Genomic DNA, 25,983 nt, shown 5'->3' on the forward strand with positions numbered 1-25,983 from the left:
TACTCAGCCACTGCGATCACTTCAGCCTGTCCAGGACCGGATTTGATGTCAGACACCCTCCCTTCCCATGCTTGGACACGCCTGCGTTTTTCCAGACACTCCTTGAAAATGGTCAGTTGCCACCCACAAACGCCCACTTCCTGTCCATCTCCTTGTGATCACTGGTGCGTTCCGCATTGCGGTTCATACACATGCGCAGTTCAGATCTGACCGCATGCTGTGAGAAAACGCAGCTTAGCAATCAGGTCTGAATCGGCCCCTCAGTTATCAGAGGTTAACCTGTCACTTGAACTAAACATTGCCGAACCTCTTAGAGATTTATAGGCGGAAAGGAGAGTTAGATATTTTGACTCTTAAATGCATTTAAAAAAAAAACTTGATAGTCAGCAACTGCTTATCTGCTGTGTAAAGGGTCTTTAAGTATTGTGCGAAAATCTTTTCCTTTTTACCTCAAAGGAGGAGCCCTAAGGAGAGCAATAAGCTATGCAAGGAGACCTAGGGCCCTTAGGAATAGACAGCCTATCCCTGCAAACCTTACATATTTAACATACACCGGGCAGAGCTTGGCCTGTCACCCCAGCATTTACAGCACTGAGCAGGGCAACATCAGAGGCAGGACGGGGCAGAGGAGGAGGCAGATTAGTCTCCTCAGCACCAGCATTTTGACAGCATCAATCAGGGTAAGGTGTAGTTTTGTGTTTTACATGTAAAAATTTTTAAAAGCAGTAAATTTGCTTAAATACCAGCGCCTTTCATCTCTTTGTGATTATACTATATATAATATAGGCATGGCCTGGTGATGCTGTGTGGTCCTGCTCCGACTCCCGTTCCCTGCATCCAGCCGCAGTGGTGATATTCAGCTACACAGCGTGGTGTGTGGTCATGGCTAAGGAGAGACAGGTGACGGGGAACTGGTCGAGATGCAGATTGCTATCAAAATCACGTGGTACTAAGCCCACACTGAAGTATTATATGGTATGAGCAAACTTTGTGTTGCTATAAATCTGAATATTTTAAACAACTTTTACAACATAAAAATTATATGCACTATGGAGCGGCCCATTTGTGACTGTTTGTATATATATAATTACAATACCAGGAAACAGTGGCACTCTCAGCAGACTTGTAATGATACAGAGTGACTCCGTTGTCATATCAACGTTCCAGCTTTTATTCCATCTTCAGGATAAACATACAAAAAGTACAATACAGGTGCTAATTGTGTGCATGACCACCCAGTGGCGGATTTAGGGGGGGGGCACCAAGGCACGTGCCCCCCCTGTCATTTTTAGTGCAGACTGACATGCGGACTAGCGTCCGCATGTCAGTCTGCGGTCTCGTTTCCTCCCCTGCTGTTAGGAGGGACACGGAGGGCACAGTGCACGCCTCTCCTGTGTCCCTCCTGGGTCTCCGGCGGCCGCTGGTCTCATAAAGGAAGTGCCGTTCGTGAGCACTTCCTTTATTACAGTGACCCGCGGCCGCCGGAGACACAGGAGGGACACAGGGAGGCGTGCACTGTGCTGTGCCCTCCGTGTCCCTCCTAACAGCAGGGGAGCGGGGGGAGCAGCGGCGGCGGCGGCGGAGGAAGGGGGGGGGGGGACGCACTGGGGGGAATATCTGGCACTGGGGGCATATTTGGCAGGGAGGGGGGGGGGGAGAATATCTGGCACTGGGGACATATATGGCACTGGGGAGGGAATATCTGGCACTGGGGGCATATTTGGCACTGGGGGCATATATGGCACTGGGGGGGGGAATATCTGGCACTGGGGGCATATGTGGCACTGGGGGCATATGTGGCACTGGGGGGGGAATATCTGGCACTGGGGCATATGTGGCACTGGGGGCATATATAGCACTGGGGGGGGCGATATCTGGCACTGGGGGCATATGTGGCACTGTCGGGGAATATCTGGCACTGGGGGTATATGTGTACCTGGCACATGGGGGGGGGGCTATATTTGGCACTGGGGGCATGTGAGTACCTGGCACCGTGGGGGAATATCTGGCACTGGGGACATATGTGGCACTGGGAGCACAGCCCTAGCAACAAGGACTACCTCCTAGCAACGAGCATGACACCCAGTGCATGAAACCCCTGGCAACGAGCATGACACCCAGTGCATGAAACCCCTGGCAACGAGCATGACACCCAGTGCATGAAACCCCTGGCAATGAGCATGACACCCTGAGCATGAAAACCCCTGGCACCGTGCATGGAACCAAGAGCATGAAACCCCTGGCAACGAGCAGGTATTTGAAAAGTAATTAGAAGCCTTACTGTAGGACTTAATGTGTAATGGGCATTACGGTGTGTGGCATAATGTATCACGGACATTGCGGTGTGTGTCATAATGTGTCACAGGCATTACGGTGTATGGTATACTATATCGCTGGCATTGTGATATGTGGTATAATGTCTCAGGGTCATTGCAGTGTGTGGCATAATGTATCACGGACATTGCGGTGTGTGTCATAATGTGTCAGGCATTACGGTGTGTGGTATACTATATCACGGGCATTGTGGTATGTGGTATAATGTCTCAGGGTCATTGCAGTGTGGCATAATATATAACGGGCATTGCGGTGTGTGGCATAGGGTATAACGGGCATTGCGGTATGTGTCACAGGCATTACGGTGTATGGTATACTATATCACGGGCATTGTGGTATAATGTCTCAAGGTCATTGCAGTGTGTGGCATAATGTGTCACAGACATTGTATGTGCTATAATGTATCAGGGGCAGTGCAGTGTGTAGCATAATGTATAACGGGCATTGCGATTCCTGTCATAATGTGTCACAGGCATTACGGTGTGTGGCATAATGTGTCTGGGGCATTACAGTGTGTGCATATTGTGTCATGTGCATTATTGTGTGTGGAATAATGTCTAAGGGCCATTGCAGTATGTGGAATAATGTATACTGGGCATTACTATAAGGAGGAAAAATGACAAATAATGTAAGGGGCATGAATCAGGATTATTTTTCTTTCCTGTGGTGGCCAACGTCTGGGCGTGCAGGTTGCAAAACTGGGGTATAAGGTAGTCTTTTCCTGCAATACCACGCCCATTCCAACTAAGCCACGCCCATTCCAATGAAGCCACGCCCCTTATGGTGCCCCCCCTGTAATTTTTTTCTGGATCCGCCCCTGTGACCACCAAATGTGTATCAGGGATCTTTTGTGACTACATGATACAGATCTGAAGACTCAGGGAAAATAGAATGCAGACATGCTGGTACTCAGCACTGCATGTACTATGGTGGTAATTCTGAGTTGATCGCAGCAGGAACTTTGTTAGCAGTTGGGCAAAACCATGTGCACTGCAGGGGAGGCAGATATAATATGTGCAGAGAGAGTTAGATTTGGGTGTGGTGTGTTCAATCTGCAATCTAATTTGCAGTGTAAAAATAAAGCAGCCAGTATTTACCCTGCACAGAAACAAAATAAGCCACCCAAATCTAACTCTCTCTGCAAATGTTATATCTGCCCCCCCTGCAGTGCACATGGTTTTGCCCAACTGCTAACAAAGTTCCTGCTGCGATCAACTCGAAATGAGGGCCTATATATCTAGGATGGAGGGTGGTAAAGTGCGGGAATCACCACAAAAGGGCCAGATAAATAGAAAAAAAGAATATGGGCCCTCATTCCGAGTTGTTCGCTCGCAAGGAGATTTTAGCAGAGTTACACACGCTAAGCCGCCGCCTACTGGGAGTGAATCTTAGCATCTTAAAATTTTGAACGATGTATTCGCAATATTGCGATTACAAACTACTTTGCAGTTTGAGAGTAGCTCCAGACTTACTCGGCATCTGCGATCAGTTCAGTGCTTGTCGTTCCTGGTTTGACGTCATAAACACACCCAGCGTTCGCCCAGACACTCCCCCGTTTCCCTGGCCACTCCTGCGTTTTTTCCGGAAACGGTAGCGTTTTTTCCAGCACGCCCATAAAACGGCCTGTTTCCGCCCAGTAACACCCATTTCCTGTCAATCACACTACGATCGCCGGAGCGATGAAAAAGCCGTGAGTAAAAATACTATCTCCATTGTAAAATTACTTGGCGCAGTCGCAGTGCGAATATTGCGCATGCGTACTAAGCGGAATTTCACTGCGATGCGATGAAAAATACCGAGCGAACGACTCGGAATGAGGGCCATTGTGTTTTATCCAGTGGTGGATTGATACTAACACCCCTTTTGTGGGACAAAATGAGGTGTGAGTACTTAATCTGGGAAGTGCATGTACAGAAGTCCTATATAGATATAGAGCATTTCACCGTAGAGATGAGGTTTATCTCTCTGGGCTGGATATTATTAGCCTTTATATGGCGCCACAAGGGATCCGCAGCGCGCAATTACAGAGTACACAAACAGACAAAAAAAACAATAAAAAAGTGACAGTTCAAGACAATATAGGACAATAACAGGGGGGATGCAATCAATTTGCCGGCTGTCAGGATCCTGGCGGTCATGATACCGACAGCCGACAATGCAGACAGCCGGAATCCCGGCGCACAGGGGCTAGTCCCACTTGTGGGTGTCCATGACACAATAGAGGGAGAATACAACCTGAGGCGAGCACAGCAAGCCACCGCGCCTCATTGATAGCATTTATAAGGGTGAAAGAAAGAAATTTAAAGATAGAGTAGCCAATGCACGGAAAATAACGATTGGTCTAGATATTTGGACAACCAAGGGACTTACTGCTTCCTACCTTGCTATAAGTGCATGTTACATTTGCAGAACCAACCTTAAGACCTATTACTCAGTCTCGAAAAGAGAGCTCCCATCCACATACTGCTCATTCCATCAAAGCTTGTGTTGCCCAGTGCACTGAAATGTGAAGAACAAAATTCTTACAGTTATAACAGATAATGGGAGCAACATGGTTGCTGCATTCAAACTGGAAGAAGAGGAAATAAGCTTTGCAGATTCAGAAGATGATGAGGAGAGTGAGAGAGAACATGAATGTGAGGAGGCAATGTAATATTATTAAAGTTATTACAGTTCAAATAAAATACATTTAAAAAAAACAAAAACATTTTCACTAAAATAATAATTAAGTCCTTTGTCCTCGGTCTGTTTCTCAGGTATGGAGGCATTATGGAGTGGACACCTAGTTTTGTTCACACATTGCAGTTGGTCGTCAACATGGTCCACAAAGAAGTCTTGGCTGCACGTCTCTTGGAAAAGGTGAAAGCAGTTGTCAAACAGTTTTGCAGGTCTTCAGTTGCAATGGAGAAATTTCGCCAGCTGTGTGACAAGATGGTCCACCTTATTTCAGATGGTTTCACGCCTTCTTCAGGCGTTCTCTTGATATTTGCAATCTACCTGCTGTGAAGGAAATATCATTGTGTATTGTACTTGTTTGTTCTAACACAGTGGTTCCCAAACTTTTTTGAATCACGGCGCCCTAGAGCATCAGCATGTTTCTCACGGCACCCCTAGGCCAAAGTTTCTTATTGAGACATTTAGAAAGAAATATTAAATTAAGTAAATTGTGTTTATATGTCATCCTTAGGTTCAATTGTGTGGTGAGGGACAAGATTTCTTTCTGGTTCTCCACATATTTTACGATTGACCGCTACCAGCAATGGTTTAGCACATTACATTGTCCATAAATAATTTGAGTTGGTCCTGGACCACCAATCCATGGCACCCCTGCAAGTGTCCCGAGACACCCCAGGGTGCCACGGCACACAGTTGGAGAACCACTGCTAACAAACTTAAGGCATTCATTTGTATATGATATATTGGAGTACTACAGTACAGTCTACTGAGCCTAGATGACTAAACACATAGGGGGTCATTCAGACCTGAATGCAGCCGCATGTCTGTACACGGTGGATGCATTCGGGTGGTCTGCGCACGCGCACTGGCCACAATGTGTATACATGACCTTACACATTGCGCCCGCATCCCGAAAGGATGCAGCCGCAGTGTGATTGACAGTGGCAGGCGTTTGTGGGGCGTTGACATGTCATTGGGGGGGTTGCACAGCAGGCTGAACGGGGGTGGCCCGGGAGCATTTTCGGGGCGGCTGCGTAATGTCACATGCAACCACTTCGATTAAAAACATGGCGGACCACTTGACTACTGCGCAGCAAGGGGTCAACCTGAATTTGATGAGTCCGCATTTCATTGGGAGGCGGCCCATTACACATGCTGGACTACCTTGCCCTATGCTGGGCAACCCCATCATGTGAGGAGATGGGCACAGATCTGGCTGTGTATGCAGCGATCTGCGTCCGTCTCTGAATAAGGTCCATAGTTACAGTTATACAAACTTCTCGAGGGTATTGTAGCAAAATGTTCTTCAGAAAAATCCATTACAGTGTCATTAAACTGCAAAAATTATGACTAAAACATTGACTAAAATGTTAACTGAGAACCAATGTTAACTGAGAGCCATGACTAAAACAAAGCAAAACAAAAAGACTAAAATGTGACTTCAAATTTAGTCCAATTTTAAGAAAGCGACTAAGACTAAAACTAAATTGAAAATCCTTGCCAAAATGAATACTGTTTTTGAAGAATTCTAGAGTGGGGCCTCTCGAACTGTGCAGGGAAGTGAGTTCCATCCAATCCTGTCCTCTGTTTTATCAGTATTCAGTTGCAGCCAGTTGCCACTCATCCACTCCTGGAGCTCAGCTAGACAGCCATTTAAGGTTGTTATTGATTTCTCAGTACCCAGGGCAGTGGTAAACCAGACCATGGCGGTGGCCTCTTCTCAGCTCTGGCCCCCATAGCAGCTGCATTCCCTACACCTATGGTAGCTATGCCCTTGTACATAACCCATATAACCGTGACAGGGAAGGTGGGCACCTCACAGCTCTGGGCCCCACAGCAGCTAACTCCCTGCACCTATGGTAGCTACACCCTTGTATATAACACATGTGACAGGGAAGGTGGGCCCCTCTCTGCACTGGGCCCCATAGCAGCTGCACTCCTGGCACGTATGGTAGCTATGCCCTTGGTATGTACTCAGTTTTAGTGGTGGAGACAAACGCCATCTTCAGTGACTACATAAACAATGGTTTTCCATCCTGTGTTGACATATAGTGGAGATAGTTGAACAGTATCTCCATATCTGCTGCTATATAGTAGTGTATATATGTTCTGTTAGGTTAAAGTACCTTGTCATTAGCCAGTCTGCCATACGCATTAATGAGGTCCTCTAAAAGCAGAGTTAGTGCAGCTTTTCCTTATTATCCACTTTGTCAGTCAGTGGTCAGGTAGTCGTCTGTGGGAAGAGAAAGCAATGACAGCGTTACAATTATATATCTGTATATTCCGATTACAGTAAAAAAACAAAGGACAACCAGTCACATGTACAAATATCATATGTCACGTATTGTTGTGCTGAGTAAAGGGTTGACTATCATTGTATGTGTGTGTGTGTGTGTGTGGGGGGGGGGGGGGTATTTCTTATGGAGAAACCCAGTACCAACTGACTATTAGGAAAGCTTATATCAATAAAGTGAAGTGATCACTGAGGGCTGGACAATGCTATGTAATACAAAGTGGGGGATGAAAGTTTTATTTTAAGCAATTTGATTACATTTTAAAGGTTTTGTTTTGTGTAACTTTCCTTGAGTAACATTTATTGGTCCATGGAAACATGTTAGTGCCCACTTTTCCTTTCGGAGTAACTGTGCCACACTTTATAACCTTCCCAGAAGAAAAATAACATCACTCACTGAGGATGGGCATCTTATTGCAGATGTCTTCCCTGACGCTCCTTTTTTTATGTTGTCCCGATTTTAAAATTAATTCTTTACCTGATTAATTTCTCTTATGTCCTAGAGGATGCTGGAGTCCACATTAGTACCATGGGGTATAGACGGGTCCCCCAGGAGCCATTGTCACTTTAAGAGTTTGAGAGTGTGGGCTGGCTCCTCCCTCTATGCCCCTCCTACCAGACTCAGTTTAGAAAATGTGCCCGGAGGAGCCGGTCACAGCTAGGGGAGCTCTACAGAGCTTTCCTGGAAGAGTTTATTTTTTTACAGGGAGGCTGCTGGCAACAGCCTCCCTGCAGCAAGGACTAAGGGGGGGAGCAGTGTCCAACCTGCAGGGTCTGAGCCACTGTCTCCGCTGACTGGACACTGAGCTCCAGAGGGGTCGGATCCTTCTCCGCCACAGGGGACCGATCGCCCCAGCAGCATGCCGCCAACCCCTTGCAGAGCTGAAGATGTGGTGAGTGAGACACCAGCCCCCCTAGCAAGCGGGGGGCCGGTGTGAAGATGGCGGCAACTGGGAGGGAGCGCAGTATTAACTGCGCTCCTGGGAAGGCTCAGAGGCACATGGTGGGGTGCCCTGGGCCAGCACTTACCCCCACACTGGTTCACAAGTCTGTCGGGGTCCGCGTATCTCAGTCAGCACATTTTCTCCAGGCCAGTATAATCCTTGAAGAGCAGGAAGACAGCGCCATTAAGGGGGCGGAGCTTCTCCTCAGAGTGGACCCAGCAGCGTTCCATCACCATTTTCCTGCCTGCACAGCGCTGAGAGGAAGGACAGGTCCGTCCACAGCAACTCCAGCTATCTGTACACGGTACCAGGGGGTTGTAGAAGGGAGGCAAGGCTGTAATAAGACTGTGTCCTATTAAGGTGCACAGTCAACGCTGACAAGGGGTCTCCCTTTGATAAAAGCGCTGTGTGTGGGTTGGCTCCAATCTCTCTGTCTCTCTTGCCACTCTTGGGGGGGGGGAACTCTGTCTGCCCTCACGTGTGTGTGTGTGTGTGTGTGTGTGTGTGTGTGTGTGTGTGTGTGTGTGTGTGTGTGGTGTTTGGTGGTCTCCTTTAGCTATGTCCAGGGATACTGTGTCATATGCGGCAGATTATTTATCCTCCCAGGATCGTCCCATTCCATGTAATCAGGATAGCACTGGTTTAGCACAGATACCAGCAAGGGAACCGGAGTGGTTTTCCTCTATCAAATCTTGGATTTCTCAGATTTCTGACAGGGTTGCGAGTAATGAATCTGCAACCCAGGTATTACAGAGCTCTATGGCAGTATGGCCGGTTTCTGGTACCTCAGGACGCCCCGCTGTTTACCCCCACAACAGCAGGTCACACAAGATGACACAGATACTGATTCTGACACCACAGACGGTGATGGGGATGTGTTGCGGGGGTCCGCATCTCTTGCAAAGGGGGTGCAATTGTTGATAGAGGCTATCAGGGATGTGTTGAATGTTAATGAAACCACACCTGACAAGGTTGAGGAGGCTTTTTTCACTGAAAATAAAAAAGCCTCGCTAACCTTCCCTGCATCAAAGGAATTGAATGCTATATTTGAAAAAGCATGGGTAAACCCTGAGAAAAAATTCCAGGTCCCTAAAAGGGTCCAGGTGGCGTTTCCTTTCCCTAAGGAGGATAGGAAAAAATGGGAAAACCTGACGATTGTTGAAGCATCTGTGTCCAGACTCTCAAAGAAGGTGGTTTTGCCTGTTCCAGGATCTACCGCCTTAAAGGAGCCGGCTGATAGAAAAATTGATAACACACTTAAATCAATGTACACTGCTTCAGGGGCCATATGACGTCCCACTATTGCTACCGCATGGATTGCAAAGGCAATAGTAAAGTGGTTGGCTACCTTACTTGAGGATTTGGATATGATGGACAGGGATAATGTTGCATTATATTTATGCAATATACATGATTCAGCAGGTTTTATGGTAGAATCCATGAAAGACCTGGGTTCCGTGGCTGCGGGAATATCTTCCATGTCTGTTTCAGCTCGTCTGGGACTGTGACTGCGCCAGTGGTCGGCCGACGCGAAATCCAGGAAAAGTGTAGAGGCCCTACCCTATACAGGTCAGGCTCTCTTTGTGGAAGCTCTAGATGTGTGGATATCCACGGCTACAGCAGGTAAGTCTCCGTTTCTTCCCTCAGCTGCACCTGCTCCGAAGAAATCCTTCTCTTCCTCTGCAACGCAGTCCTTTCGGCCTAACAGACCTATAAAGGCCAGAGCATCCAATACCTGCTTTAGGGGAGGTTGTGTTAAATCCAAGAAACCTGCAGCTGCGGGTTCCCAGGAACAAAAGCCTGCATCAGGTACGCCAAAGTCCTCCGCATGACGGTGGACTGCGCGGCCTGGAGATGGGGCCAGTGGGAGCCAGACTCAAATATTTCAGTCACGTCTGGGTATCGTCCGGCCTGGATCCCTGGGTGATAGATATTGTATTCCAGGGATATAGGCAGGAATTTCAAGGTCTCTCTCATCATTTTTTCAAATCATGCTTACCAACTCTATTGGCAGACAGCACTGTACTACAGGACGCTGTCCAAACACTGGTGGAGGCACAGGTCATTGTGCCAGTACCACCTCACATGCAGAACAAAGGTTACTATTTGAACCTTTTCGTGGTACCGAAACCGGATGGTTCGGTCAGGCCCATTCTGAACGTAAAGTCATTGAACCCCTTTCAAAAGGAGTTCAAGTTCAAGATGGAGTCTCTCAGGATGGTGATATCAGGTTTGGAAGAGGGGGAATTCCTGATATCCCTGGATATCAAGGATGCGTACCTCCACATTCCGATCTGGCTGCCGCATCAGGCTTATCTCCGTTTCGCATTGCTGGACTGTCATTTCCAGTTCCAAGCCCTGCCATTCAGCCTCTCCACAGCACCAAGGGTGTTTACCAAGGTGATGGCAGAGATGATGATTCTCCTCCGCAAACAAGGGGTGAACATCATTCCATATCTGGACGATCTGCTGATAAAAGCATCGTCCAAGGAGAAGCTGCTGCAATCCATTGTTCTCACAACACGTCTCTTCAGGAGTCATGGTTGGATTCTAACCCTTCCAAAGTCACATTTGGAACCAACCCAGAGGTTGTCCTTTCTGGGACTGATCCTGGATACGGAAGTGCAAAAGGTGTTTCTTCCGCAGGAAGAGGCGTTGGTGATACAAACTATGGTCCGGGATGTCCTGAAGCCAGCCCGGGTGTCGGTTCATCAATGCATTCGCCTATTGGCAAAGATGGTGGCCTCTTACGAGGCTCTCCAGTATGGAAGGTTCCATGCTCGGACCTTCCAGCTGGATCTCCTGGACAAGTGGTCAGAATCTCATCTCCACATGCACCAGAGAATTCGTCTGTCGCCAAAGGCCAGGATCTCACTCCCCTGGTGGCTCCAATTGCCTCACCTTCTGGTGGGCCGCAGGTTTGGGATTCAGGACTGGGTCATTCTAACCACGGATGCGAGCCTTCGGGGCTGGGGAGCAGTCACTTAAGGAGTAACCTTCCAAGGAAGGTTGTCAAGCCTGGAAGCCGGCCTGCCCATCAACATCCTGGAACTGTGAGCCATCTACAACAGTCTTCTTCAGGCGGCCCCTCTTCTAAGAAATCGGGCCATTCAAGTGCAGTCGGACAACGTAACAACAGTGGCTTACATAAACCGACAAGGCGGAACAAAGAGCAGAGCCGCAATGTCAGAGGTCACAAGAATACTCCTCTGGACAGAAAAGCACGCGTTGGCACTGTCAGCCATCTTCATTCCGGGAGTAGACAACTGGGAAGCAGACTTCCTCAGCAGACACGATCTCCATCCAGAGGAGTGGGGTCTCCATCCGGAGGTGTTCATGGAAATAACAGACCTTTGGGGATTACCCCAAATAGACATGATGGCCTCTCGTCTCAACAAGAAGCTTCGGCGTTATTGTTCCAGGTCAAGGGACCCACAGGCAGTGGCACTGGATGCCCTGGTGTCTCCGTGGGTGTTCCAGTCAGTGTACGTGTTTCCATCACTCCAACTCATCCCAAGAATCCTAAAGCTCATAAGGAGAACAAGGGTTCAAGCGATCCTCATTGCCCCAGACTGGCCAAGAAGGCTTGGTACTCGGATCTTCTGAATCTACTGCAAGAAGAACCTTTTCCTCTTCGGGAGGACCTGCTGCAGCAGGGGCCGTTCGCCTATCAAGACTTACCGCGGCTACGTTTGACAGCATGGAAGTTGAGCGCCTGATACTTGCTCGGAAGGGCATTCCGTGGAAGGTCATTCCTACCCTGATACAGGCTAGGAAACGGGTAACGTCCAAACATTACCATCGTATTTGGAAGAAATATGTCTCTTGGTGTGAATCCAAGAAGTTTCCGACGGTGGAGTTTCAACCCGGACGTTTTCTCCTCTTCCTGCAAGCAGGATTGGATGTGGGCCTAAGGTTAGGATCTGTGAAGGTCCAGATTTCGGCCCTATCTATTTTCTTTCAGAAACAGTTGGCTTCCCTCCCTGAGGTTCAGACTTTTTTGAAGGGAGTTCTGCACATCCAACCTCCCTTTGAAATAAATTTTATTGGGTTTTTTATATGTTAATACATCAAAAAACATGGCAAGACCGAAAACATATGAATAGAGTTGGTATATCTTACATAGCCATTGTACATAAGACAATCATCAATGGTAAATAAAGAAAATGCAAGTACAACTGGTCAGTATAAAAGGCATTGTTCTTTCAGAAGTGTAACGTTTACAGTACAAATGTATTCTTCAACACCGTAGAGGTAGTGGTGGAGATGAAACCATATTCTGCGTTCATATCAAAATCTATATCCTTCATCTCCCAACCGACATTATGATCCCAGAAACCATAACCAATACTAAAATATTTTAGTAAAACAATAATAGAACAGGAAGGATGGGGGGGATACAAGGAAAAATTTTGAAGTCATCTCCTACATCCATTAACATCTGATAAACTTAACGGAGCAGACTCACAATCACTTTGGCCCATTCTAACATGTCAGATTGTCAGATGTATAGTTCTCGTGTTTGTATATAAATGGAAATGAGAAAAGGGGGGGTGGGGAGAAGGAGAAGAGGAAGAAGAAGAATCGGCACACTGTTACAGGGTTTCTCATACCATGTATGACAATCTTTACCAAATACTTGGATTATCTGGACATATCCAATGAAGCGTAAATTCGGTTTCGTGTCTCCTCTGATTGTGAGGCGATATATATATCCCACTTACGATGGAACCCAAAATCCCCACTTGAGGCATCATGAGTCGCCTCATAGCGGTCAAAATACATGTATCTCACAAGGAGAACATCCACTTCTCTCATTGATGGGACATGACTAGAAATCCAAGAGTTCATAATTACTTTCTTTGCCACTGTCACAAGATTCATCAAAAAGGGAATCAAATGAGACTGAGATGTATCTAAAGCCCAATTGTCAAAATATGCGAATAGTAGAGGAAGGGGGTCTAGCGACACCCTTAAAGCAAAAGTAAAATGTATATAATAAATCAACTTATGCCAGAATTTTTTGATCTTTCCGCAGGTCCAAAGGTTATGGATTAATGTCGCTGAGGGGGCTTTGAATTTTGGACATCTGCCAGATTCCTCTGCTATAAAGTGTTGTCTCTGTCCTTGTGTCATATAGGCTCTAAAGATTTTCTAAAGTTTTTATATGTACCTCTTGTAGGACAGCGGCCCGCAGAATCTTGAGAGTCTTGTCATAATATTTAAGTAAAGCTTTGTCGGTCACCAAGGATGGTAAATCCGAAAGCCACATCGAATGAGTCTTATTTATCAATTTGGGTATCTTGGGTTTCATAAATATTCCATACAACAGCCTCGTTTTATATTTATTGGCAGTGTACCGGAAAACAATGTGTTGCAAGGGATCTACATCTGTGTCTCGACCATGGCTTGAGATTATAGACAGGGCATAATGAGTTACTTGCATCAAAGGGAACAAACTACTACTAGGGAGATTAAATTCAGCCTGCAAGACGCTAAATTACTTAATTTTGCCCCCTGGGTCAAATACCTGAGAAGCGGCCCTCAAACCTTTAGCGAACAGTCTGCGACAAGCCGAATTCTCCAACCCAGGCGTAAAGGCGGGATTTCCCCATAGGGGTATCCATTGTTTTCTTATCATCGTCTATCTATCGATTTGTTCACTGCTCCCCATGTCTCGTAAATATCTTTAAACAAGAAATTTGTAAGGATACTTTTAGGAATAAGGGCCCTCATTCCGAGTCGTTCGCTCGGTATTTTTCATCGCATCGCAGTGAAATTCCGCATAGTGCGCATGCGCAATATTCGCACTGCGACTGCGCCAAGTATCTTTGCTATGAAGATAGTATTTTTACTCACGGCTTTTTCCTCGCTCCGGCGATCGTAATGTGATTGACAGGAAATGGGTGTTACTGGGCGGAAACACGGCGTTTTATGGGCGTGTGGCTGAAAACGCTACCGTTTCCGGAAAAAACGCAGGAGTGGCCGGATAAACGGGGGAGTGGTTGGGCGAACGCTGGGTGTGTTTGTGACGTCAAACCAGGAACGACAAGCACTGAACTGATCGCACTGGCAGAGTAAGTGTGGAGCTACTCTAAAACTGCTAAGTAGTTTGTGATCGCAATATTGCGAATACATCGGTCGCAATTTTAAGATGCTAAGATACACTCCCAGTAGGCGTAGGCTTAGCGTGTGTAACTCTGCTAAATTCGCCTTGCGACCGATCAACTCGGAATGAGGGCCAAGGCCTTTTGGGGCAAGCAATAGAGCTCCTGGGGAGTACGGATGAAAATAGCCTCGTTCCAACTCAAAGCCTGTTAATTTACTACCTTCTGTCAACCAATCAAGCGCAAATCTGAATAGAAGTGCTCTCGAGTAATGCATAAGGTCAGGTAAGCCCAAACCTCCAGCTGCTCTTGGACACCTTAATTTCCAGGATGCAATCCTAGGTTTTTTTGACTTCCAAATAAACCTGGAGCAGATCTTATCAACATGGGTAATATCTTTCTTGGTCAGTTTGAAGGGCAACATCTGCATATGGTATAACAGTTTAGGCATCAGGATAGACTTTACCACCTCGATTCTACCTAAAAGCGACAGTGGTAGGTCATGCCATTGTACTAGAGATTTTTCCATTTTTTTAATTACTTGTCTAAAATTCAAGCTGTAAACTGCAGATAAGTTGTTAGCTATAAGGATACCAAGGTATTTTAAGTGGGAAGGCATAATTTTTATGTTCCAAGTATTACTCTCTGTCAATGCATTCTGGCCGTTTCCATCTATAAACAATAACTCTGATTTGTTTACATTTATTTTATACCCTGATATGTCCTCAAACTGAGAAATCAATTCCAAAATTACTGGGATCGAGTGACAAGGATTAGTGATGAACAAGAGCATATCGTCTGCGAACAATGATACTCTTAGATCCCTGCCACCAATCACAATACCCTGGTATAACGGATTTTGTCTTATGGCGATAGCCAAAGGCTCTAAAGCTTAAATGAACAACAGAGGTGATAAGGGACACCCCTGACGGGTGCCCCTCATTATTAGGAATGGATCTGAAAGAAAACTGTTACATATCAGCTGCGACCTAGGTTGGGTGTACAATGTTTTTAGAAAACCTATGAATCTATCAGGGAAGGCAAAACACATTAAGACATCGTACAGGTGGTCCCAGAGCACCATGTCAAACGCCTTTTCAGCACCTAGTGATAGTATAGCCTGTGGGGCAGCCGACATGGCACTCCGGGAACCACTCACCGCCAGCAATACCCTTCTCACACTGACTGTAGAGTTTCTACCTTGCACAAAACCCGTTTGATCCTCATGAATAAGATTTGGAAGAAGCTGTTTCAAACGGTTCGCCAGAATTTTTTTCAGCATTTTATATTCAATATTCAATAAGGATATGGGTCTATATGAACCCGGGTCGGAGGGTTCTCTGCCTGGTTTCAGGAGAACCCTAATTAGCGCTGTGTTATAATGCAATGGTAATTCCCCCAAGTCTAAAATAGAATTAAAAACCAATTCCAGTATAGGTACAATACGGGGGGACAAAAGTTTATAGAGCTCAGGAGTAAGACCATCTGGGCCTGGGGCTTTCCCCATTTTTAAATTAGAGTTCGCCAGGGCAACCTCTTCTGCAGTAATTCTAGAAGTCAGGACATCACCCATAGAATGTGGTAGCTGTGGGATAGGTAAGCCTTGCCAGAAAGACGAGTCTTGAGATGTATCAGCCAGTGGGGCTGAGTAGAGTGAGGTGTACAAATCTCTCAACACCTCCGCTATCTGAGTGTTTGAAGATATCATGTTCCCATCCTCCATTTTGAGTGGGTAAACCGTAGGTGGTTTGCGCTGACCATTCAACAAATTGGAAAGGAGTTTACCAGATTTGTTGGCTAATCTATGAAATTTACAGCCTTTTACAAAAGTATAGAACGCTTCCATTTTAATAAATAGATTCTCAAAGTGGTGTCTAGCTTTATTATAGGAGATGTTTGTATCTACTGATGGGTTAGATTTATAAAGCTGAAATGAGGACGTCAGCGTATCCTGCGCCCGGGTGAATTGAGAGATGGCCTGCTTTTTCTGTGAAGCAGTGTACGAAATTATGACCCCTCTAAGTGTTGCCTTAAAGGCTTGCCAGTAGAGTACTGGTTTAGACAATTTTGTTTCACTATTACCCATCTCAAATTCATCCCAGGATTTGAGTATTAAATCTTTCAATGTTTGAGAAGTGTTAAGTGTCGAGGGGCATCTCCAGCGAATGGAGCTACCTCTATCAGAAGACATCTGCAACTGAATCCAAACAACTGCGTGGTCCGAAATTGTTATTGGCTCCATCTTCGCTCCAGACAATCGTGGTAGGAGAGAAACTGAAGTCAACATATAATCTATTCACGACATTCGTCCCGTTGCTGCCGACAAACAGGAGTACTCTTTGTCTGTTGGGTGTAAGGTGCGCCATAAATCAAGCACGTGTAAGTCACGAGCAAATTCTGGAACACCAAACTTAGGAATCTTAACATTAAGAGATGTGTGAGATTGTTTGTCAAGATGAGCTAGAGATATAAGATTTAGGTCTCCTCCAATTATCATGGGTAAGTGAGAGCGTGCCATTAGTATAGAAATAAGTTTTGTCAGGAAATGTAGGGAATATACGTTAGGCGCATAAATAGAAGCACAGACAAAGAGCATTTTTTCATATAACAACCTACGTACAACATAGCGCCCCATTGGATCGATGGTGACATCTGAGATCTCTATTGAGTGGGAGGAGCGCGCAATAATCGCAACCCCCCTTGACTTTGAGTTGTAAGAGGCTGACATCAAAACCCTCCAGCCCAAAATATTCAGTCTGTGTATATCACTTTGCAGTAAATGTGTCTCCTGTAATGAAACAATATGTAAACGCAATTTTTTCAAATACATAAGAACACATTTGCGTTTATTCGGGGAGTTAAGCCCCCCCACATTCCAAGTACCTATATGCAAAGCCATATCAGCGTTTCAACGAGATCATTCGGGGGAGAACCTGTCAGACATGTACGGGACCGTGATAGTGAGATCAGAGACCATAGTATAGAGGATAGAAGGAGATGAAGAAGGGAAAGAGGGAGAGGGGAACACCAAGTGGTGTTCAAACATACAAACAAAGGAAAAAGAAATTAGCAAAATCAATAACATTAGGAACACTTCCGCCAACAATAGGCGACTCCTGTCGCCTAGGATAGAGTTCAGCAACATTGAACTCCGCATCCAACGTACTCTCAACCCTCTATATAACACTTAACACAGACAGCGCCCGTCTACTGGTTGATCATGCAGCCCATTCAGTTAGGGATTGAGGGGGGGGGATGAAGGGGGGGAGGGGAAGGGAGGGTGATAGGCAGCGGCAAACAGATAAATCTTTACCAAAATTAACTGTCGCAGCACTCAAGCTTGTAATATAAAATCCACATAATAAGAGATGCAATAATAACTAGGAAGTTGCTCACGTTAACCGAGAGAAATAAGGCACAAAAATATCAACATCCAAACAAATTTAGCAAAGCATGCTTTCTACATGTAAGGGTAGGGCCAGTGGCGTAAGTTTATCCCAGTTGCCCAGAGGCAAGAAAAATATTGGTGCCCCCTATATATCATCCGTGAGCCAATAAGATGCCATTTTGAGATCCGAGTAACACCGTACAAAACCGTTGCAACTAGGCAGAACTATGTAGGGGTCCAACCACACACTACATAGATCTACTCAGTCACTCACAATGCTGATTATTTATCTGACAATTAATTTGCAAGTGTCATATCCAGGATTAGAACCCACAACCTTTTACACTGGTAGCATGCATAGGAAGTCTGCTCTTGCATAGGAAGTATGAGAATTCTAACTATATGAAGTTACGTGTAATGGTCAGAGAAATAACTTCATATAGTTAGAATTCTCATGTTTCCTTTATAGGAGCAAATAGCTTCATCAGTAAGGTGTCTGCTTCCAGTATATCTATAATAAAGAGGGTGTGATTTGTAAGGTGCAGTGACTAGTGGGGAAGTCGGCTACGGAAAAGATACCGGACTCTGTCAATTAACTTAATTGATTAATGTCACTGAACACACGGAACAGGAGAAGAGGTGCCACTCTTCAAAGCAGGAGCCCGGCGGCAGCTGACTCCGTTGCCTCCCAGAGTTCTGCCTCTGGTAGGGCAGTGCAGCAACCCACGTCTGAGTGTACGTGATTCCACAGACAATGCATTATAGGTCAAGGATATGTCAATGCGAGGAGTGTACCCTGATATTTCACGTGTCCATTTGAGTTGCAGAAGAGACAAGGATCCAAAAAAGTTCCAACAGGCAAAGACCGGTTGTGTCCCGCAATGGCAGTTCAAAATCCAACTCCAGCCGGCAGTAGCTGCAGAATCATTCACAATGAGACAACCTGGAGTTATTCACATCAGCCTCTGATGCTTCTTTAAGATAGGCTTCCGCATCAATGTGAGACAAAAAATCAACGAAGTGAGAACCGTTGTATATGCGCAACCGTGCTGGGTATAAAAGGGCAAATTTCCTATTTTCTTGGATAAGGCGGGAGCGTAAATGGGTGAAGTCACGTCTGACCTTGGATAACTCAGCCGAAATAGAAGAATTTTATGTCCGTCCCATATTAGCTGCTTTATCTTGCGAGACGCAGACCACAGCAATTCTTTATGAAGAAAGTTCAGAGGCTTGAATATCACCGCCCGGGGTCTGGCTCCCTCTTGTGGTCTAAGAAGGTCTAATCTATGGGCTGGTTCAATTATCAGGTCAGAGCACCTATCTTCCACATAGAGCAAAGCCGGCAGAGACTTTTTTATTAAGTCAAATAAATCTTGACCTTTGACCGTTTCCGGTAGACCTATGATCCTAAGATTCCCTCTTCGTGATCTATTCTCTAAATCTTGAATCTTGTTATGTAATTGCAAGATATCTTTCGTGTTCTTAGAAGTAGATTTTTTGAGATTAGCCACATCAGTAAGTCTCTCCAAGACGCTGTTCAATGCCAAGTACTCTCTGAGTCAATTGTGCCAGTTGATTATTAATATCAGCTGTTTGTTCTTTGAACAGTGGACTAATAGCCTGTTTAATAGCCATCACCATATCAGCATGATCAAACTGTGACACTGACAGCTGCAGTGTTTTATCAGGGAGCAATGCTTTCACTGCCTGAGTCTTATTTTTCCCACCTTTAGTCTGCTGAACTGGGGGGGAATCCTCCTCAGATGTCTCATCTGAATCCGCTGACTGCGCTGATTGGGAGCCGCCATCTGGGCTGAGATGAGCCTTTTCATGCTGCAGCTGTGAGGAGACAGCGTCCAGCGCCATTTTAGCTTGGGCGCGTCTCAGCTCCTTCTCCGGCTCGGTGCGCGACTTTCCTCTGGGCATGACTGACAAGTACCGTTCCATACAGCGGTACTTGTCCCCCTCACTCTCCGGCGGTGCAGGCGGCTGTAGGGAGGCTTAATTGCCTTGTAAAGAGAGAGTGGGGCACTCGGCTTGGCGGAGCTGTCTCCTTCAGCAGCCGCTCATCCGCGCGCCGGAACCGGAAGTCCCCAACCTCCCTTTGTACCGCCTAAGGCGCCCTGGGACCTTAACGTTATGTTGCAGTTTCTCCAGTCGAATTGGTTTGAGCCTCTTCCAGAGGTTGAGCTCAAGTTTCTTACATGGAAGGCGGTCACGTCATTGGCCTTTGCTTCTGCTAGACGCGTATCCAAATTGGTGGCTTTATCCTGTAAAAGCCCTTACTTGATCTTCCATGAAGATAGAGCTGAGCTCCGGACACGTCAGCAGTTTCTTCTGAAGGTTGTGTCGGCATTTCAACCAACCTATTGTGGTGCCAGTGGCTACTGACTCCTCAATTACATCAAAATCCTTAGATGTTGTAAGGGCTCTGAAGATATATGTGAAGAGAACTTCTCGTTACAGAAAGTCGGACTCTCTGTTTGTCCTATATGATCCCAAGAAAATTGGGTGTCTTGCTTCTAAGCAGACAATATCTCGCTGGATCTGGTTCACTTCCCAGCATGCGTATTCTATGGCAGGATTGCCGTGTCCTAAATCTGTTAAGGCCCACTCTACTCGTAAGGTGGGGTCTTCCTGGGTGGCTGCCCGCGGTGTCTCGGCAGTGCTACTTTGCCGAGCTGGAACTTGGTCGCGGTCGAACAAGTTTGCAAAGTTTTACAAGTTCAATACTTTGGCCTCTGATGATCTGAAGTTCAGTCAATCAGTTCTGCAGGAGCCTCCGCTCTCTCCCTCCCATTCTGGGAGCTTTGGTACATCCCCGTGGTACTAATGTGTACCCCAGCATCCTCTAGGACGTAAGAGAAAATAGGATTTTGGTACCTACCGGTAAATCCTTTTCTCGTAGTCTGTAGAGGATGCTGGGCGCCTGCCCAGCGCTTCGTTTTCCTGCAAATATTATTTGGTTCAGTACAACTTCGTTTTAGTTTAGTACTGCATTGTTACTTGGTAAGTAATAGCAAAAGTCTAGAAAAAGTCAAGCAAGTTCCCTGGGAGCAGAGCCGCCTGTACACTTCTGATGTCAAAATAAATGTCACCACATTTATAAAACACAGATATCTAACACAACAGATAGACACCAGATTGTGTCCTAGGCGCTTAAAGAAATGGATAATTTGTACAATACGTTCCTTTTTTGAGATGGATGGCCTCAGGATTGGTTCCCTCCTTGTATTGTAATCTCGTCCGGTTGTATTGTACCGTAATTATTCAAACATGTGGAAGAAAAAATAGCATACAATGTGTAGTATTGCTAACAATCCAATAATGACAGACAAATGAAGAAAAATTGTAGTGAGAAAGATGCTCCACAGCTATCTTGCGTACCCCACTCACAATAAGGTGAATGTAGGTGTATCCATAAAGGTATCTTTTAGTATAGTGATGTTGACAGCATCCAGGTGACCAGACAGTATATTATGGTGATTTAATCAAACACAGGCGTACCCAAAACTCACACAAAGGATGTAGAGGGCACTCCTTGAAAGGTATCTTTAGATTTAGTATTCTTCAGAAAAATAAAGCGTATTGTACAAATTATCCATTTCTTTAAGCGCCTAGGACACAATCTGGTGTCTATCTGTTGTGTTAGATATCTGTGTTTTATAAATGTGGTGACATTTATTTTGACATCAGAAGTGTACAGGCGGCTCTGCGCCCAGGGAACTTGCTTGACTTTTTCTAGACTTTTGCTATTCCATTTTCTCACCATTGTCAAAGCGAGTTCCATTTGGCAGCAACTCTTGTAAAATGTTCACATATAGAGATCAACGTACTGCACTATTTGAAAATGTCTTCGGAGATAATAGAGAAGTCACTGAACTTTTAGATTATAACCTAGACTCTGTTATGGGAAAGTTAGAGACCACCCTATTAAAAGAGAGTAAAATCTGGTGGGAGGTGGCTACCCTGGACAAATACTTAGCCAATAACCTTGTCCCACGGGGTCTGAAAATTACTAAAACCTCTACCTTCACTTCAGCTAATGAAGAGTTTAGGACCGAATGGGACAATATTCTACAGAACTGTTCCCTTTCCCTGATGAAATTAATCATCAGGGAAAGAAAAAAAGAACTTTCCAAACTAGAAGATGAAATTGGTATTCTCAAATCCCTTGTAACCCCGTATTGTGATTCGAAAGAATACAAAGAATTTGAGAAAGACATCGAAGTAAAAATAAAAAGATCTCAAAAACAACTCATAGATAAAAAATTTAAAAAATTTAATAGGGACAAGAAGGAGTTGATTGTTCCTAATGAGGCCTCACAAGAAATGTCCAGCCCAAGACTTATGAAAATATCAGATAAGCCACAAAGAAGGACAGTGCCATTTAGACCAAGGAGGGGGAGGAGTCCCATACAACAAAAAAACGAATTGGACAATAGGTATATACCTAAAAATGAGGGGTTTCATTCCCAAACTTATAGACCGTATAGAGAACATTTCACTTATAGAAACCGGGTGGAGTCCACGAGGGACCATACACCAGAATGGAGAGAAATCCCTAAAAGAAACCATAGAGAAAGACCTCTGAGAAACCAAAGAGATTCTATATATACATCTAATGTCTTTTCACCACTGGAGGGAACGAGTCATTTTTTAGGGAGGAATCGAGATTCCTACAACCCGAGGTAGCTAGTTACAAAACCTGTAGGGGCAAGAGAGGGGGGAAACAGAAACAACACAAAGGGAAATGCAAGAAGAGAAAAATTTGGAAAAATAAGGAACCGATCCAAATTACCCCAGAGGCATCCCCACAAACCTCTTCAGCAGTAAAAATTTTTAATCTGAGTTCACATACACTCACCAGTGTTGAGTCAAAAGTGTTGGAAAAGGGTTTGAAATATTCCCCTACTAATTTATCCAACCCCTTTGATATTTATCTCGATATACAAAGATTTTTGCGGAAATTAACTATCAAGAAATTTTTCGCAAACCAGGAGGCTAGTAATGAAGTAGAACCGCCACCAGTGACCCCTTTCAAGCCAAAATCTATTTTTTACCCCAAATATTTACAGGGCCCATTCATAGAGACCTTTGGTGCTTTGGTAATTGAAGACTGCAAACATCTTTCAGATAAATCCACCAAAAAGAACCAACAGTCAAGGTGCAACCTCACATACAAGGAAAGGAAAGCTCTAAAGGATTTAAAAGATTTGAATACTGTGGTTATCAAACCTACAGATAAAGGCGGAGGCATAGTCCTCATGGACCTTGAGGACTATGAACGAGAGGTCCTACGCCAACTCAATGATGTATCTACATACAGAAAATTAAGAAACAACCCCACTGAACAAGTCTTATCCAAACTCAAAGAAATGATAGAGAAGTTTGAGAAAAAGGGCACGATCACCACTAAGGAGGCGAAATTTCTTTACGTCGAGAACCCCACAGTACCAGTTATGTATATTCTACCGAAAATACATAAACATGCAACAGCGCCACCGGGTAGACCCATCATTTCAGGGGTTGATTCGGTAACATCTAATCTCTCCAAGTTTATTGATTTCATTTTGCAACCACTAGTGGTTCAAAATAAATCACACTTGAAAGATACTGGGGATTTCCTCTGCCAGTTAGAAAAGATCCAATGGCAGAGTAACTATATTTTGGTCACAGCGGACGTAAGCTCGCTCTATACCATCATTGACCACTTAGATGGCATACAAGCAGTCAAGCACTTTCTCAACATGTCCAATTTATCTAAAAACCTTCAAGAACTGGTGGTAGAAGGAATAACGTTTATTCTCAACAATAATTTTTTTATGTTTGGGAGTGACTTCTACATTCAAAAGACGGGCACGGCTATGGGCACCAGATTCGCCCCAAGCTATGCAAACTTGTTCATGGGTTTGTGGGAGTTGAACAATATCTGGTCCAACAACCCATTCGGGGCGAGTCTGGTGTCCTATGCCAGATATATAGACGATATATTTTTTGTCTGGAAGGGCGAGATGGATTCTTTGTCTGAATTCTGTTCCTTTCTGAATACTAACAATTTAAATATCAAACTCACTTTTGAAAATAGCAATACAAGTATCAATTTTTTGGACATAACAGTCTATATACAAGATAACACAATCCATACCAGAACATACTCCAAACCTACGGATTCCAGCACTTTTATTGGGGCTACCAGTTGCCACCACGACAACTGGTTGAACTCGATTTCTACAGGTCAATTTAAACGTCTAAAACGCAACTGTACTGATAATAAAGTTTTCGAATCACAGGCACATGCCATGACAGAAAAATTTGTAGCATGTGGGTATGATCGAAACAGGATTGATACTGCCAAATCCAAAATTATGGATATCAACAGAGAGAGCCTCCTTGAGAAGAAAAAAACCAACAGCGAATTAGATCCGAAAAAGGACCCCAAATTCGATTGGGCATTCATTACTGAGTTCACCTCTCAACATCGCATGATCGAAGGGGTATTTAGGAAACATTGGGATCTTTTACGGAAAGACCCTGTCATAGGCACCCTTGTTCCAGAAAAGCCTATCCACATATACCGCAGAGCACCCAATTTGAAATCCAAACTTGTCTCCAGCAGTCTCCCCTCCGCGCAACCTATATCAAGGATCACCTCAAAAGGTTTTTACAGGTGTGGGGGTTGTCAGGGTTGCAAAAATATTACTGGCGAGGGACATAATAAGATCGAAAGCATTTACATAAACGACACTGAAGTAAAAATCACAGACTTCATCACCTGTCACACCAAAAACGTGGTTTATGCTATCAAATGCACCTGCTCGCTGTTTTACATTGGAAGAACCACTAGAGATTTAAAAGTGAGGATGGGTGAGCACATAAGAAATATTAAAAAAGGTCTGGAGACCCATTCTCTCTCATTGCATTTTAAAAAGGTCCACAATTGTGCAATCTCTAACATCGTGGGCTTTTATGGAATTAAACACATCAAAAATAATATCAGATACAGGGACACATTGTCCCAACTTGCAAAAGCGGAAATGAAGGCTATTTTCACATATAATACCCTTATTCCAACAGGGCTCAACAGTGACTTTGAGCTTAAATGGTTCTTATAGATATATCTTAGATACGATAGAACCAGGAATACCCTAATATATATATTTCAAAATAACGTGAACTACGGGCTGCATGAGGGTTGCTAATATTTTATGTTTATAAATGGGACCGGGAAGTATCATGTCAGGTAGCGGTTTTTATGCCCTACTCTAATTATTTCTCTATTTTTCAATTCATTTTTTGTAATTTTCATCAGTTTGTGTTATTGTTATATATTCTCTGACTGACGTCATTAGTGTCCATACAAATCACTATTATATGATACTAATTCATCATATTGTTTATTAAGTATTGTTGTAATGTGGTGAACGATCTTTGTGTTCTTCCCTAATGCTCTCTTTACCGTTATGATACATAGTTATCTATTGAGACCGGGGCACCAGACTACAAAGACCAGAATGCATTGAGAAAATTGCGCTGACATGAGCGGCCGATACGTCATTTCCGCTTTCGGTTCCGGCGGAAACACCATATATGGACCGCAAATTGGAATCAAAGAACTACGAATCCCATAAGGCCAAGCGCGGCCAGCGCGATTGATCAAGAATGAATGCTTCTGCACCAAATATACGAACTTTATGGATTTGTCTCCAATAACATTATATAAACCGCGATGTATCTTATTTCTTTATTGCCTTTTGATCACAATTTTACAAGTAATGGAATTAAGGAACAGGAAGTCGGCTAATTGACGGCATCACTTCCTGCTACTCACAGATAGGCCAGTGTCCTTATAAATACCTAGTCTCCTCACAGTTCAGATATGTCTTGACAAAGGTCTCACGACCGAAACGCGTCGACATTATCTGGACTGTGAGTAGCAAGATTTCCATTTTCCTCTTTTAATTTAATTTTTAAACGGCCAACAAATTTATTTTTTTATGGACAATTATTGTTTTGTATTGAACCTGGACTTTTCTTCTATTTGAAAAACCTCTTGTTCTGTCGGATTGGAATAAAGTACAATTTTGTTTTTATGAATATTATATTTGGATTTTCTTTTGGGAAATTTTTATACACTTTTTGTGACTTTTCCTGCCATCACACACGGATTGGAGAAAGTTTTTTAAAAGATACCTTGATAGGATTCATCTATTTCACTTCAACGTGAGTCTGGGTACGCCT

General features: G+C 44.6%; 1 long non-coding RNA gene across 2 annotated transcripts; it reads left to right on the forward strand.

The window, feature by feature from the left end:
• The first annotated feature begins 791 nt into the window (after positions 1-791).
• On the forward strand, positions 792-25,767 carry LOC134929375 (uncharacterized). Of its 2 annotated transcripts, none has more exons than XR_010178520.1 (3): positions 792-975; positions 5,091-5,193; positions 25,217-25,767. It is a non-coding gene; the product is annotated as an uncharacterized LOC134929375 (long non-coding RNA). The 2 variants fall into 2 exon arrangements; XR_010178519.1 differs by lacking the exon at positions 25,217-25,767 and adding an exon at positions 13,286-13,534.
• Positions 25,768-25,983: the final 216 nt, after the last annotated feature.

This window comes from Pseudophryne corroboree, chromosome 5, assembly GCF_028390025.1.
Source record: "Pseudophryne corroboree isolate aPseCor3 chromosome 5, aPseCor3.hap2, whole genome shotgun sequence".
NCBI classification, from domain to species: Eukaryota; Metazoa; Chordata; class Amphibia; order Anura; family Myobatrachidae; genus Pseudophryne; species Pseudophryne corroboree.